This window comes from Callorhinchus milii, unplaced genomic scaffold, assembly GCF_018977255.1.
Source record: "Callorhinchus milii isolate IMCB2004 unplaced genomic scaffold, IMCB_Cmil_1.0 Scaffold1, whole genome shotgun sequence".
Classification (NCBI taxonomy): domain Eukaryota; kingdom Metazoa; phylum Chordata; class Chondrichthyes; order Chimaeriformes; family Callorhinchidae; genus Callorhinchus; species Callorhinchus milii.
In genome coordinates this window covers 86,985,917-87,002,959 of record NW_024704742.1, presented here as the reverse complement: position 1 = coordinate 87,002,959, position 17,043 = coordinate 86,985,917, and the positions used below count along the sequence as shown (strand labels likewise).

At 40.2% G+C, this 17,043-nt stretch overlaps 1 protein-coding gene and 1 non-coding gene across 5 annotated transcripts in view; one reads left to right on the top strand and one right to left on the bottom strand.

The window, feature by feature from the left end:
- The window catches only part of pip5k1bb (phosphatidylinositol-4-phosphate 5-kinase, type I, beta b), a 125,920-nt gene that overhangs the window by 5,185 nt on the left and 103,692 nt on the right, over positions 1 to 17,043 (top strand). The window lies entirely within an intron of this gene.
- Positions 11,251 to 11,322, bottom strand: trnat-ugu. The gene has a single exon. It is a non-coding gene; the product is annotated as a tRNA-Thr (tRNA).

Here is a 17,043-nt window from a genome sequence, read left to right as displayed (position 1 = left end):
TTCTTAGTATTCCTTCCTAGTAAAATGACTTGCATTTTTGTGATGCGCTTAAGACCTTTTGTGATCGATGTTCTATCATGACTAGAAAGTAGCTTCACAAAGAACAGTACCTCTATTTAGCATCTGCTTTGGGTTTGTTCTTTATAAAGCCTGTTGCACAGAAGATGGCTTTTTTTTAATATTAAAATTATGGGATTATAGTCTGCTTCATAAATTATGCTTATTAACTGAACTGACAGCATGTAATTCTAGAACGATGATTAGTGTTGGTGGTGCGACCACATTGGCTCGCAACATGGGTGTAGACCCAGTCGAAGGATTGTTTGTTTCACAGTAGAAGGTTGTGTAGAAGCCATGGTGAAATTTGAATGTATTTACATTTAGCTTTTCATAGCTTGAAGTTTGTCACTCTGAACAGGCCTTTAACCCTTTGAGAAATGAATTGTTGTTGCCATTTGCTCATGTCCCCATATGTATTTTTAAGTAAATCAACTCCTAGAATGATTTGGGTTAATCCAAGTTAAAAACAGTTTAACTTCTAGTGCACAAGAAATTTGTTTTAAGTAGTGAATAACTTTGAAGATGTATTGGCTCTTTAAATGTATGGGCCCGTACTGCTTGTCTGTTCTCCTTCTCTAGATCCTGGTTGATGGTAGGCAGCAATGTGGGAATGGGAATGGTGGGGGGAGGCTACTGATAAAGAGTAAATATTAGTTGTGTAGTGCACAGATGTTCAAATTCTATTAAAAAAAACTAATAACATTGTCAAAGTGTGAATTGTTTCCTCCCTAGAGTTGAGCTATTAGATGTTAGTACAAATTAAGGTCAAAGCAACTTCAATAGGACAAACTTGTTGGAGGTTAATGCATTTTGGTTCTGGGGTTTCTTTGAATTCTAATTTTCTGTAAAATCCTTCATGTAGAATTGAGTTAGGTGCTGCACCACCTGCAATGGTACTTCCTATAATTAGATCTTTGTGATTCTACTGTGAAAGCTGTCTGTCTCTGGATTCATCTGCTACTGTTTGGGTATCGGTTTTGTCTGTTCTTGGCCTGCCTTTGGAGAACTCTTGCAATAATAATAATCCTTGAATTTGATAGAGCGCCTTATCACTTCTTCTAGACATCTCAAAGAACTTCACAGAATATACTATAAAGTGAATTGACTGTATATTTGTGGGCGATGGAGGTGGGGTGGCAAAAAAATCAATTTACGATTCTCTCAATTAATGCCCGCTGACGCTGAAATAGATGGGGCTGATCCATTCCTAAATGCTAGGAAAATGCAGGGCAGCCCCTGTTCTGTGTTAGGCTCTGTACATCTATTGCTCCTATCCTCACTAAGTTCCACTGGTTGCCTGTGCCCCAGCGGATACACTTTTGAGATCCTTGTTCTTGCCATTAAATCTCTTGACATTTTCACCTCCTCACTGTCTTCAAGCCCGACACTCCTGCCATGTCCTTGGTTCTCCTGATTCTGTTCTTTTGCTCACCTTGCTGCTCCATCAGTCATTGGTGACCGATTCTTCATGCCTCTGCCCCCATCAATCTCTTCCAAAATCTCTGCTTTACTTCCATTCTCTCTTGCAAATCAAAACCTTATTAAACGCATATGCTTTGTCTATGACTGTGCTTTTGGTCAGCATCTTTAAGTCTTACTTTATCCCTGCTCCATTCTCTCTATTAGACCTGTTAAGCTTTTCAAGACTTGCATCTAAGTAAAAGCTGCTACTTAAACAGCAACTTGCTGTCATCTATTAGTGCAGAAAGTGGGAATAAACAGATGTGCTCTGTCATAGATGGCTTGGGCTAGAGGAGGCTCAGATCTCTTCCCCCTCCCCCAAATCTATCTACAGCTCACAAACATTTCTGCAGTCAACCCCAGAGAGGGGTGCTGCTCTCCGAGGTGTATGATGGGACATAAAGTAAAGCGAGCGTAGTAGTCAGTGAGTTGAGTGAGCAGGAGTTCGATCCAGTGCCCAGACACACACATGCACTCAGAAGCGGGCGCGGTCATGATGTATGAGAACGAGGGTCAACTCAGACCCCAAACACTATTTTCTACCCCCGCCCCAGTTCAACTTTCATGTGAAGAGCTTGTATTATACATGCTTAGTTTTGTCGATCTTTTCTTCTGATACTTTACATCACTCGATGTTGAGGTTTTGAGTAAATGGTAGTCGTCTGTGTTTGGAAGTTAAATGCAAGCTACTGAAACATGATGGCAGCTTCATTGAAGTTGGTTAAATATATTTCAGCCAAATGTATGCATTTTTGTGGATGTTTTGTAGATCTGACAGACGGTGGTGAGAATGTGGTATTCGCTGCCGGAGACTGTGGTCAAGGCAAATGGCGACAATGTATTTAAGAGAGAACTTAGTGCATAAATGAGGGAGAAGGGAATAGAGGAGTATAGAAGAGGGAAATGGGAGGGGTGTGGGCTCATGTCGAGTATAAACACCAGTGTGGACTAATTGGGCCGAATGACCTATTTCCTTGTCATACGTAACCCTATGTTTGTGGTGCAATGTGTTTTCTACCAAAGATGTAGGAGCTTGAGAGTTTGTCTGTGGCATCCTTTCCCCACTGTAGCCCAACTTCCCAAATAAGGCCCCTCTGTGATTTGAAACGGACCTCATCGATGGCTCGGCATAGTGAAGAAAACTGAGGGGAAGTCAGAATAGACTGCTCTCCTGTACTTCCTTTTCAGCTGGCCCTAGAGCAGTATAGACCGAGACACTTGGCTATGTTAAACCACTGACATTCGAATAAGGTTAATTTTTGAATCCAGAAACCTTACTTAAAGGGCTTGTTGCATAATGCAGATATTGGAAGCAAGGCTGTTGATGATAGAAATGCCTTTTTGAGAATAAGGAATATATTTTTAGGCTGTTTATTAATAGCTATTATTGTCTTTGAGTTGAGAGCTTGATCGAGGTTTCAGTTTCATGAATCAATTTTTTAAAAAATGTCAGTTAAACATGCTACAACTTGAACTGTACATGTGTTAACACTGCTTCAATTTCTGACTGGGCTGGGATTAAACTATTTCATTAGAAGTACAGTATTTTACATTTTGCCTTCATTATTATACAGTTGCTAAAGCTTCTTTGGGATGTCCTCCCGACCGTGAAAGGTGCTCTATAAATGTAATTTTGTTGTTATGGTTGTTTTCAGGCCTCCAGTGTTGATTGCTAGTAATATTGGACACATTGAGCTACATTCAGTGAACAATCTAGGCCTATTTTAGATATGGACATTGTCTTGTGTAGGGATTGGGAGAGAGCTCATGTGAGCAATAGAGATGTTTTTTAAGATCTGCTCTTCATTATAAGTTGTTAAACATTTAAGTTTGCTTTTTTTTAAAAAAAAGAACCAATTACACTATGGGGAATATAGCATTTATTGCATTCCTGAAGAAGACCTGGAAAGAGAGGGGAACTTGTATGAGTTTTTGTTTTTAATACTCTGTTGTCTTTTATGGGGAAATGGACACGGGTTTGCATTCCTTTGTTGTCTTCCATATTGATGCCCCCTGATCTGCATGTCACGAGGGAGAACTGCTGAGCAGAAACCAAATGTGTTCCGTACATTGTAGAGGGCAGATAATGGGGTAATCACTATTGATCTCTTGCAGAGTTTTCTTGTGGTGGTCAGGGAGCAGAAAGTGCATGGTCCAGGGGGACGAGAGGGCAGAAAATGGAGGAGGGGCAAGATTGTGTGTAGTATAATAAGAAAATAAGTACACTCTTTGATCAGTTTTCTTTCCCAACCTTGCCTCACTCTTAATCCCTGTGTGAGTATTTCTTCTGACTATTGAGCACACTAAAGTTAGTCAGCAGATTGGGTATTTCTTTTAAGCCTGCCGTGAATCCTGAGTGGAATTAAAAATCTCATGCAGCCAACATCCCAAGTTTGGATCTATGAAACTGCCAGGCAACTGTACGTAAATATGAAGTGATGGGACATTGCCTTAGTACTGTCAGCATAAGTCACCTGTGAGCATTTTGGTATGAGACTAAACGGAAGGTACATGACATTCCATGTGAAATAACACAGCTTCTAATACAGATCTTAATACATGAGGACAGATGTAGCCGATCCATTCACTGTCAATAACATTCTGTCTTCATTATTTGGCTGGGTGTACCTTACTGATGCCTGTGCCAGAAAATTGTGAATGTTATTGCACCTGTAGGAATCTAGATGAAATACCAATTTCTAAAACTACTTTAAAATGCTCTAAGAAGACACAAAACAAAGTGACCAATGTACCATTTTACCTAAAGTACCTTTTGATTACTTGACACATTAAAGCAGACTTTGGATCTAGGAAACTTTAGTATTATTTTTTCCAGTACCATTTAATATTTTTTCAGGAACATAGAAAATGAAGGAGGTCAGTGAACCAACCAAGCCTGTTTTGTCAGGTTATTGGATTGTGGTAGATATTTTACTACAACAAATTGCATGTATATAGGACCTCTCATATTGGGAGGACATTCCAAGACTATTTTAAATAGCAATTCCCCAGTTTATCCCCATATCCCTTACTTATCATGTATCTGTATATACCCTTTTTAAAGATCCCAATTGATTTTTTCCATCTACAGTCTTCTAAGTCTCCAATAACATCAATGCCAAAAGTCCTGTGTATGAGCTTACAAGGTGATCTTGCATTGTATTGCTAAACAGTGAGTTAGAACCAAATCTTAGCTTTACAATTAGGACACTGGAAGGGAAGCTAAATGCAGCATATAGTGTAATTTATCCTGTGTGGCATGAGAATAAATAACTCTGAATCCTCATGGGCACAAGTAGGGTTATTACAGCTATAGAAATTTACAGCTATAGAAGGCCATTCAGCCCACCATGTCTGTGCTGGTAATCTTTTAAAGAGCAATTCTTTCAGTCCTAATTATGTATCCACATCACAATGCCATTTGAACTGAGCACTTTATCCAAACCAAAAGTGTGAGAGAAACTTGATCTAAGTAAAATACTAATAACACGCCTTTGATTTTCTCCGGCTGGGTTAGGGTGGACGACAATGTTGTTGTGCATCCCCTTTACGTGAACAGCTGCTGCCTCTGCCCACTGTCCTGTAAATGCAGTTACACATTACAAGCAGGACATCCAGAAAGTTGTATGTTGAAGATGTACCATGCAGCCGGCTCATCGTCTGTCCCAGGATCTACTGGTCTACAAGTGGTATTTGTGTACAAAATTGAGGGAGGTCAACCCGGTGAATAAGGAAAAGCTATTTCCACTGAGGGCAGTATGGGACGTAGATTTAAGATTGCTACAGAAAGAGCCAATGGAGAGATTAGGAGAAATATTTTCATACAGAGTTTTTCTAGTTCAAGATCCTCGTCCTAACGTTTAAATCCCTCTGTGGTTTTGCTCCACCACTTGGTCAAAATCTACAAACCTGGTTGCTCTCTCCGCTTAGCGGGCGAAGACCTGCTTCATGTCCTCCCACCGACCCCACCATCTTTGGTCGGGCATTCAGCATATCTGGCCCCATCCTCTGAATTCCATCCCTTTACCAGGCCCCTTCCCTTGCCTCCTTTAAGGTCTGCTTCAAGACCTTCGTTTTTGACCATGCATTCTGCCATCTTTCCCCCACCCCAAGTCGGTTGTAAACCTTACCTTAAATAGTTCAGCATCTTGGGATGTGCTCCCAGTGTGAAAGGCACTATATGAATGTAAATGTGTATTGGAATGTTGGGATGTGGAATACTGTGCCAAGTCAGGTGGTAGAGGCAGAGACCATTTGGGGTATTCAAGGAGGCAGTGAAAGATGTATGAAAACTAAAGATTAGAAGGACTAAGGAGATGGGGCCGGGCAGTGGGATTGGAAATGCAGTTTGCTTTGAGAGCCAGTCCGGTGCATTGAATGGGCTCTGCTTTAACTGTGATTCTAGTCTGTGGTCAAAATGGTACCAATGTAGTAGAAGCGCTAGCTGCCAAAGACCATGCGTATGTATCCTTTCACTTCCCAATTTTTATTTTGATTCCATCCCAATGTGTCTTGGAGATCAGAATTCACTGTAACCAAAGGGACTGAATCGAGTAGGAGATTAATCCAAGCCTCTGCACGTAAATAAATTATGGAAATAAGATTCATTGAATAACTTTACTCTGTCCTGCACACCCACGCAATTATGTAAAGAGTTTTATAAAATGCAAAATACAGACCTGGCTTTTCACAGTTCTGGTCTGCCTGTGAACAGGATGTTGGTGAGTCTCATAACCAAATGGAGATGTGGTGAGTGGTTCAAGCTGCCACTGAACACTATGACAAATGACTGTGATAGGTTGAACTTGGGAAACAATATATTACAACTTCATGTTTTTTTTTTAAAAAAGCTGGTTGGATTGGCTTTTTTTAAAAAAAACAGTATTGTAAAATTTTCCCATTTGCCTGAATAGACAAGTTAGTACAAATTCTGCAGTGCCAAGGAGTGGGATGGGAAAGAGAGGGCGTTATCGATTACCCAGAGAATGTAGAGTCCTGCATTACTCTGAAAACTCCCTGAGCTTCTGCCCCCCACCCGCCCTTGCTTCCTTCAAGACATGTCTCAAGACCTTCCTCTTCGACTGCGCCTTTGGTCACGCTCCTACCCCCAACCTCCCTGTCCTCCACTCCTCCTGATCCCGAGTTCGGGTGTACATCCTTGTCCAGCACTTTGGGATGTCCTCCTGAAGTGAAAGGAGCTATACAAATGTGATTTGGTGGTGTTGTTCCAGCACCACACTGGCTGTGGAATAACTGGAGCTTTTCAAAAAGCTGAAGGCAGTTAACTGGACTGCCTTTTCTATTCACTGGCATCAAGAAGTAATTGGGAATCAGACAGTGGTTAAAGGAGCCGTGCAAGCTACTCAAGCTCTGCACCTCCATCTGGTGGTCAGGCCAGGTAGCCTGGTTCATCATCAGGACTTGGAGGGGCAAACCAGTCACTGGGAGCAGGGATTCTTCCCACTTAGCTCTTGTTAATCCTGCAAGCCAAAGCCCTAACAAATGTGGTTATCCTATTTGGACAAGCAGCAGGAAGTTTGCCAAACAATGCTCTTGATGACAGACTGTGTCTTTTGATGGTTAAACGCCAACAGTATGCCCCAATGCACACTCTGGGATTTGCAAACATTGACTCTCACCCAACCTGCACCTTATACTGTTCACATTAACTGGATAGGGTGTGTCCCTCCAGGGAGAAAGTGCACATTCCATTCCAGACACAGGGAAATGTTGGTTGGAATACTTATTGCTAAATGGTTTGGATGCCCCCAAGCACAGTGATGGGTTTCTGCATGTGCTGACCAAAAAATACAAAAACCTTTTTTTAAAATGAGCATCCAACTGAACAGAGCTTTACTGGTGGCACTGCAGTTCATGTGCTACATTGTGTGGCGCTGTGCGGGATAACGTCAAGAGTTGTTAGTTGATTTGTCTAGATATCTTCAATATGAAGAAGAATGAGCTAGCAAATCTTGACGAGTCTTCAGGACTCAAAGTCCTGTAGCTCGTTTCTCAAGCCAGAGATTTGGGTTCAATTCCCGGCAGGGCGAAATGTTGGGCAAGTTTCCTTACTCCACTCGCCTCTGTTTACCTAGCCGTAAGTAGGAACCCGATTGACAGTCAATTGGTGGATCGCTTTTCCGGGGATAATAATTCCTAAAAAAGAATTGGGCACTCAATCCCAACTATTTATGGGACACTGCGGTGTGCAATTGGCTGCTGCGTTTTGCCCACAAAATAAAGTCAATTCACTTTACAGTATATTCTGTGAAGTGCTTTGAGACGTCTCGAAGATGTGAAATGGCGCTATATCAAATGCAAGGATTACTATTAGACTTTTTTAATCTTAATCTCAATGTCCATTTACTTGCTTTATTACCAAATTTTCTTCCCAAAAACCATATACAGTAGCTACTTCTGGAAGCAATTTACACTGTCTGCAGCAATGGCCTACTAGCTTTGTAAAGCACTTTGAGACATCGTCCTGATGTAAAAGGTGCTATAATAATGTATATTTGTCCAAGTCTATCACCCTATGTGCAATTTTAAAAAATCTTTTTGTCCACGTCAGTTCTAACTTGATTGATGAAACATTCACAGTATTGAACCATACAGCTGTAATTTGGAAAAACAATACAGAATGGTTCAGTGCTTAACCTTACAAAGGCAATACCAAAACTCTTGCCTTACTTGAAAAATGAATTGGTTTATTAATTGTGCTTTCATAAAACCTTCCAAAAATGGTTTTCTGTGTTTTTAATTGCAAAGGTTGCAAGGAGACACAGAAAACCTACATTCCCTCCCCCCAAAAAGAATCTAAAGTGTAATGTACTCTAGATGCTTTTTAGTGGACCACTGCAAATTATTGTCTTACTTAATGTTTAATCTTGTGTCATTTGTAAAATTAGTTAAGTAGGCCAGAAATGCCGAACAAAATCTCTTTTTCAACTTCAAACTAAGAGCCAAGGCGCACAGCCCATCTTCAAGGTTGACAGATAGCAGAGCTATATAGAATTACATGGAATCTACTGCTGAAACAGGCCATTTGGTCCTCCCAGACCATGCCAGTCTCTATATTTCACATAAGCCTATATCCATTCTAAGGCCCCCTTCCCCAACCGCACTATTCCCTTCTCATTCATGTGTGCTTTGAATGACCTCTCAAAGACGTGAAAGGCACTATACAAACGTAATTTTGTTGTTGTTGTAAATGTATTGTTGCTATCTTCTTCAACCATAGCGCTTCTGGCAGTCAGTTCCACACTCTCATCATCCTCTGCATAAAGAAGTTCTTCCTAAACTCTTTTAGATCTGTTGGTAACTATTTATGTCCTCTCGTTATGAATTTGCCAACAAGTATCTTCTGGACATAAATGCCAGGACTCTATCTGTATTCTTAATGGCTATGTTCACCTCTGCTGCTATTTTGAGAGACGTGTTTATCTGAATTTCCAGATCTCTTTGCTCCTGTTATCTTATTACAATTTTTATTCCTCCTACTAAAGTGAATCATTTCACATTTTTCTATATTGAACTTCTCTATATTCATCTACTTCTCTAAATTGAACCTTATCTATCTGCATTCTGCAAGTCTGTCTATCTTCGTGTATCTTTCTGTAGTTTTCCTCATTAATTGTCATCAGTGAATTTCAGCACCAAACCTCCTATATCTGAGTCTAAATTATGTATGTACATTGTGAATCGTAGCAGCCAAAATCTGTCCCTTGGGAGACAGCACTTCCTACTTGCCTGCTTTTGGTTTCTATTTTTTCAGCCATCCCTCAAACCATTCTGCTACCCCTTCCAGGAATCTACATGTCCCGATTTTAACCTCTTACGTAGCACCTTATTGTAGGCCTTCTGAATATCCACATATACAACATCCAGTGTATTTTTCCCAACTCCACTATCCACAGAATCCAAATATCCAAAACTCCACTGCCCACTTACTCGTCCTGCTAAACTCCTACCCCCCCATCACATCAGTTCTTGCCAAGTTTCCCTGTTTTCCTATCACCAAACAGATCCATTTCAAGATCGTCACACTCTTCTTCAAATACCTGCACACCCTGCCACCTCCCTTCCTCCTCGACCTGCTTACTCCCCAACCCACTACTGTTATCTCCGGCCATCTGGCTCCAGCCTCCTGTTTGTCACTTGTGCCCTCCGTTCCATCAGTGGCCTGGATTTCAACCACTACGCACCAAAACTCTGGAACGCTCTCCCTCAAACCCTCTGCCTTGCCCCTTCCTTTCCTACCTTCAGTTTGTGCCTGAAGACCTTCCTCTTTGACCGTGCTTACGGCCACCTCCCCCCAGCTCAGCGTTGTTGTTCCCTTAAGTACGTCATCTGTTCCATCTTTGAAAAGATTCAATAAGATTCAACCTGACCTTCATTTTAGAAATCTATGCTGGCTGGGCTTAATTATATTCTCAATCTCAAGATGTGCAGTTATTCCATCCTTCAGAGTGATCTTAACAATGTCATTTGAATCCCTTGGCACTGATGTTTGTTTTCAGTTGAATTAAAATAATTTGAAAGTAGCCAGTGTTGCAAGGAAAGGATTGTGTTGCCCAATGAGGGTTGTGTTAGTATACTGGGATAAATGGGGCATCCTGAATATGGAAGTACTGGAGAAGGGAACCTGCATTCATGATCATAATTGTCCTTGCTTTTGATACAGTACTTATCTCATCCATAGGACATCTCAAACCGTTTTGCAGGATTCACTGAAAAGAACAAGGGAATTGTGAGAGAGGAAATTGAAGTAGTTGCATGGAGCACTAAGGAACAGAGTTGGTGACAGAGATGGGCATAAAATGCACATGCTTACAAAAGCAGGAGATGCCAAGGTAGAGGTACCTGAATGGGTTGGATAAGAGCAGTTGTTAAACAGAAGCAAGACTATGAGAGACTAAATCTGTTTCAGTGGTGACGATGATCTGCCACAGCCTCTTAGTTTGGCTTGTAGGCTCTCCTATTCAATCCTGAGTGGGCATGCAATCTTACTGATGCATGCTGCTCGTGTTTATCTGTATTAAAAGCCACTTGTGATTTCAAAAAAAAATATTCTACATTCAGCAGTTTCAAAGTGCACGTTTTGATTTGCTTGCAAGGCCGATGGATTTGTAATGCATTTTACCTCCGATTTCATTCTGCATTCTTCTCATTACTTTAGGTATGATTTCCCGTGTTGCTGTCCTTGATGTTTTTCTCATTTTTCAACATTTTGTTGTATCTTTCCTCCCCCCCACCACGTTTTGGTTATTTCTGATTCCATCCAAGCCTACTAATTTGGCTTTAACTTGCATATCTTTAACTTACAGGAGTCCTGTAGCTCAGAGGTTAGAGCACTCGCCTTGCAAGTGAGGTTCGATTTCCGGCAGGGCAAAACCTTTACTCCATACGCCTGGTAATAATCCCTCAAGAAAACAAACAATAATAATTTGGTCACTCAATCCATGACTGTTTGTGGGGCACTACTGTGCGCAATTGGCTACAGAGTTTCGCCCACAAAATATACAGTCAATTCACTTTACAGTATATTCTGTGAAGCGCTTTGAGATAATAATAATAATAATAATCCTTGCATTTGATATAGCGCTTTTCACGTCGGGAGGACGTCCCAAAGCGCTTGAGATGTCTAGAATTTTTTTTTGGAGGGATTATTACTTCCGGAAAAGTAAACTGCTGTTCGACTAACAAGTTGCAGAAAGTTGCCCAAGGTTTTGCCTCACCCAGGAATCGAACCCAGGTCCTCTCGCTTACAAGGCGAGTGCTCTAACCACTAAGCTACAGGGCAAGTGAATTGAAGGGAGAGGTTTAGTTTATGGACAGAGATACTGAGAATATTTTTTTTTTGCAAATGTGCGATCCTTCAATCAATTGACTAACAGTCAGGTTCCTACTTACTGCTAGGCAAACAGACGTGTGGAGTAAGGAAACTTGCCTAACACTTAAGTAGGATGTTGATCGAGGACATGAATATGAACTTTACAGTAAAATGTTGATCTTTTTCAAAGCAGCAAAAGCACAGCACTTTGTCACTGTAGCATTTTGACTGGAAAGATTGTTTTGTGCTCTGATTGTTCAAGATTGAATTTAATTACGTTAATGGCCATAAAATAGCCATTATATTAGCTGCACATTTTGTAAAAACAGCGCTATACGTTAGAACAATCTTATTTGTGTATACCAGATTGGGTTTAATTGGCATTGTTTGGCAATGTCTTCTGTGGCATGACTGATTTAGTCATAAAGATAGGGTTCGTAGTGTTGAGAGAAATCTGTTTCGTTCTTAACCTAATTAGCATAATTTAATGATAGTCCCATAAGCTTGATTTAATACTGTACACCTACTAGGACAGACACAATGAACGCTGCAAATAGCTGACACAAGCACGAGTGTTTGGTTTCGCAGCCTAACCAAAAAATGTCTTTCCCATTCTTTTCACACTTCATAATAAGCCTTATATTTGATATAGTGTGGGAAGATGTCTCAAAGCTTCACAGGATGTACTGTAAAGTGTAGTGACTGTATTTTGTAGATTAGTGCAAGTGTTTGGTGGAGGCACATTGTAAAAGTCTGCACAAGAAGCTTCCCATGTGACTGATCACAATGCGCTGAGCATATTATGCCTGAATGTGTTGCATTGGAGAAGATGCACTGCCATGTGTTTAGTGTTAAATTCACTCAGCTTGGTTAAGTGAGCTAGTGTTTTGAGTTCTGTACTAAATTTGAAGTCTGCTTTCTGATTCCTTAAGAGAGGCTGGCTGGCTCCGGTCTCCTTCTGTCCTTCGTGCCTTCTGTTCCACCATCGGTGGCCATGCTTTCACCCCGAAACTCTGGAACAATCTTCCTCTATCTCTCCACCTTGGCCGCTCCTTCCCCATTTTCAGGTTGTGGCTGAAAATCTTCCTCTATGATCGTGCTTACAGTCACTTCCCCTTCCCCCCGGCTCGGAGCCATGCTCCGCCACTCTCAAGTGCTCTGGGATGCTACCTAGCATGCGGGGCGCTATATAAGTACAAGTTGTTGTCCTGTATGTGATGTGGAATCAACTTGGGTTGGAGAAAGAGGAGGGAGCGTGAGAGAGAGATCCTGATTTGGGTACTGAATTTTGAGACACAGATTTAGAATCCTGAATTTTTTTTTACAATCTTTAAGTACAAATTGACGCTTTCATAAGCAAAACTAAATTACTGTTGGAAACAGTAGGAAAGCACGCTGACTTTAGTTTGCCTCAATGTTATGAAATGACGGCATGTAATTAAAATATTACAGAGAAGCGTTGTTATGTCATAAACAATCATCTACTTGTATTGCAATCTATTGATGGCCTTGAACCTTCTTATGTAGGTTTTAATTCAATGTTGAGAAATTGCCAATATGTGAGTGTATTTCTTACGCGCACACATACACACATGAGCACAAACGCACACACACGAGCACAAAAGCGCACACACACAAGCACGAACGCACATACATGAGCCCACGCGAGCGAATACACGAACAAATGTGCATGCATGAGCACAAACACGCACGAACACACGAGCATACGCAAGAGAAAACGCGCACGAATGAGAACAAGCAAGCACATGGCAGATATTTTAGTGTTTCTCCATATCCATTAACACCCTTAATTCTGAACTATTCATTTATTTCCCTATTAAAAGCATTTCAATCAATTATTTTTTATTATGAATTTAAGGCATTCTGGTTCGGTGCCTTGCTTGCAGGCGTGTTCATCGACTAGAGAGTACACAGTCACTACACTTTACAGTCAAATCCTGTGAAGTGCTTTGAGACTTGTTATGTGAATTGCTATATGAATTTACCATATCCCAGTGGGTCCATTTTTAAAATGTCCTGTCCTTCAAACCCCCTCAGTCTCCCCTCACCCTTCCTATACTATCTTCTCCAGGCCTATTCTCCCAGAGAAAATGAAGATTTAAATTACAGCTGGAATCTATTTTAAAGAAAAATATTTCCAACAGTTCTCTGACTTTTGCATTACGCTTCAAAGCTACCCGTGTATGGAAAATCATGATATAGATGTGTTGCATGATACTTTGATAAAGAGCCTTTGTTTTGAAAGCTGTGCTTGTGTACTCGAGGTTTAAACGAGGAATACAAAGCATTTATTTGTACTTGATTGCTTTTTTCGTTTATTAGTCTTGATCGTAATGTTCAATTAATTATTTCCCAAGTGAATTTGTCAGGAAGCTATCATTTTATTATGAGTTCTGTTGTATTTTTCATTATTCTTTGAAATAAGAAATATTAGTAAATCCATTGGGTTGGGTGTTACCTTCAACAGTAAATTTAGAAATAAATAATACTTTAGGGAGAGAGTGCATATTCAATTCCAAATTAGGGAATTTCCATGTGCAGGTGGCAGGCATGGAATTCAGTCTGGATTTGAATACCCTTACTCATGGTAATTGGTTTCTACGTGTGTCAGACTCCCAGCTGACAGAAAGAATAAACGGCTTTTCCAGTTTGATTGAGTTTAGTTGGAACTACTTTGCATTACAAGCTTCCAGTAGTATCCTCAATTACTTGGTACACTGGAAACTCACTACAGTTTTAAAGGCATATTTAATAGACTGACGTACTTTGTACTGGTCCACTTTGGATTCCGGTTACCATCAATTTCAAAGTGACGGGGAAATGAAAAGAAGATTGATAGATTTCCTTCATTTCTGAGATGCCCTCAAACGATGTTCAACTGTGATGAAGTCCATCCTTTAGTCTGTAGGATCTTTTAGGCAGTAATACCAGAAATGGGAGTGATACTAAATTAGACTGCAATTGTCGTGCAAGCCACTTCCTAGCATGGAACTTTGGTTATGCAGGAAAGACCGAAGACCCTGGTCTTGTGAGTGAAAGTTGGCTAAGGCTGTAAGCCTAATTATTTGGTATCATCTATTACAAGTTTGATATGTGACTGTCAATGTATGAACACAGGAATGGGCTCAACAGCAATACCCACTTTACTCACTATCCAGTTTAACGCAATATTGAACTTGCTGTCCAGCCTCACATCCACTAAATTACTTGCATTTCAGCACCTCCTTTCACGTCAAATAAATGTCCCGAATACTTTACAGACTATTACTGATTAGCAATATAGTGAATCTTGGTATGTAGGTAATATTATTTGTGCATTTTGTCATTTGAGGAAAATACCAGAGGTGAATAGATGCCTGTGATGATCCCAGGACTTTCAAGAGGAGGGGAGAAAATCGAGGATTTGATTTGAAGTTTAACTCAGGATTGAGTATTTAATGAAGTTGCTGCTATATCAGGATGTTTTCCTAGCTCTGTTGGTAGCACTGTCACTTCTGAGTCAGAAGGTTGTGGGATCAAGCCCCACTTAGGGACTTCGAACTCATAGTCTAGTCTGACATTTCAGTGCAGTGCTGGGTGAGCATTGTTTATTGGTATTTTCTTTTTACATAAAAAACCCTATATTTTTTGTTCTGCATTTGTAAATAAAATGATCTAATGAGGAGTATTTGACTTGGCCAATAAATCTTTGATTCTGACACCACATTGACTTAAGCACACAATTCTAGCGCCTTTTCCAAAAAAAAGTCTCAATCACATTTGCACGCCTTTAAAACTGTGCTGATCACAAAATATACATTGTGCTAGATTCTTGCAACCGTATAAATGTTTTCACAATGTTTTCTCCTGTGAATTCATCAAATTGCAACAAAAAACTAATATTCCAGAACAGAATTATTTTAATGTAATTATGTATAATTTGAAACTCCTGAGACCATTGCGTCTCTGAAATATTTGCAGGTTCTTAACATGGAAGATCTGTTCTTCACACTTAACAGGTAAACCTGATTCACCACATTCATTAATAAATGTAAATTATCCTAAAATTATTCCTTTTTGGCAGTGTTTACAAGAATGTATTATCTTAATGCTGCAATTTTATAAATATTATAAATATTAATGATTTAAAATCCATCTCTCATTCAATTGTGAGCAAGCTAAAGTTGCCAACATCTTTGGGGGCGAAAGAAGATTTATTTTCTGATATCAACACTGATATCTTTACAATTTGTTTTATTTCTCATGTGTAACAAATTCACAGTGCAAAAAGGCACACAATTGAACCTACCCCATTTGAGTGAGGGAAGCCATGATAATTCCTTCTATTGTTAAAATTTTGGAAAAAAAAGCTTTAACTTGCATGATCTATTACAATACACATGCAGAGTACACACACACACACACTTTTTGATGGCTGAAGAATCTACAGGCATAATTCAATAATTAATCCCTTCTCACCTATAATTAGGTGGAATACACTGTGTAAAACACTATGAATGCAGACTTGACTGAGTTGTATAATGTGCCTTAGTAATAGCATGTTTCAGCTTATAGCGTAGGTGTACTGTAAACCCACAGTATATCAGCGGTGGTTAACATCTGGCTTCCTAATAATAATAACAATAATAACAATCCTTGCATTTGATATAGCACCTTATCATGTCTTTGTGACATCTCAAAGTACTTCAAAGAATATACTGTAAAGTGAATTGACTGTATATTTTGTGGGCGAAATGTGGCAGCCAGTTGCACACAGCAATAGAGGGTCAGTACAGAAGGGCTCCCAGCACCTAGCAATGGCCTTAAAAAAAGGTTGGAAAGGTTCTCGCTAGCAATTACCAGCTTCCCTCACAGGCAATGATGTCACCTGCAACCCAACGACCCAGAAGCGCTGCCCATTTTTAATGTGCCCTGTCATAATACAGAATCTAAAGTTTTTATGAACACAAATGTGCTCCAATTATATTTGAAAACCATTTCTAATTATATACTGAGATGGATATGGTGTTGAGGCAAAGAGATAAAAATAATTTTTTTCTACAAATTTTATGGATGAATTGAATATTCTTGTGTGACTTGTAAGGCATTTCTGTCAGTTAAAATGTCATATCGGCTCTGGAAAAAATTAAGTAACCATCAGATGTCCTGCTGAGTCTGAGTCACTGCTTATTGCATCTGTCTGCACTGCCATGTTTGTAAATTAAATCCAAACGATCCTAGGATAATTTGACTTCTGGCAGGATTTGTTGCCTGGTGGTCTTTTTTTGGTCAGCTGGGTGTCTGACACGTGTGTCAAGAGTATCCAAATCAAACTGAGAATTCCATGCATCCCACCTATACATGGAAAACCCAGAGAGAGAATGTTGGAATGGAATGTGCACTCTCTCCCTGGAGGGACGCATCCTGCTTATCTAATTCTGGAAAGTATTAGGTGCAGGTTGGCAGGAGCCAAGGGCTTGAGGACCTTAGAGTGTGTGTTGGGGTAACTGCTGGAGTCTAACCAGCTAAAACTGCATAGCTTGCCATTGATATCACTGTTTGGCAAGCTTTCCGTCTGCTTGTCCAGCGAGGATTACCCTACCTGTTAGGGCTTTGACTTGCATGGTTAACAGGGATGGGATGATGCTCAGTAGGATGATTCCCTGCCCACAACCTTGCGGTCATTGATG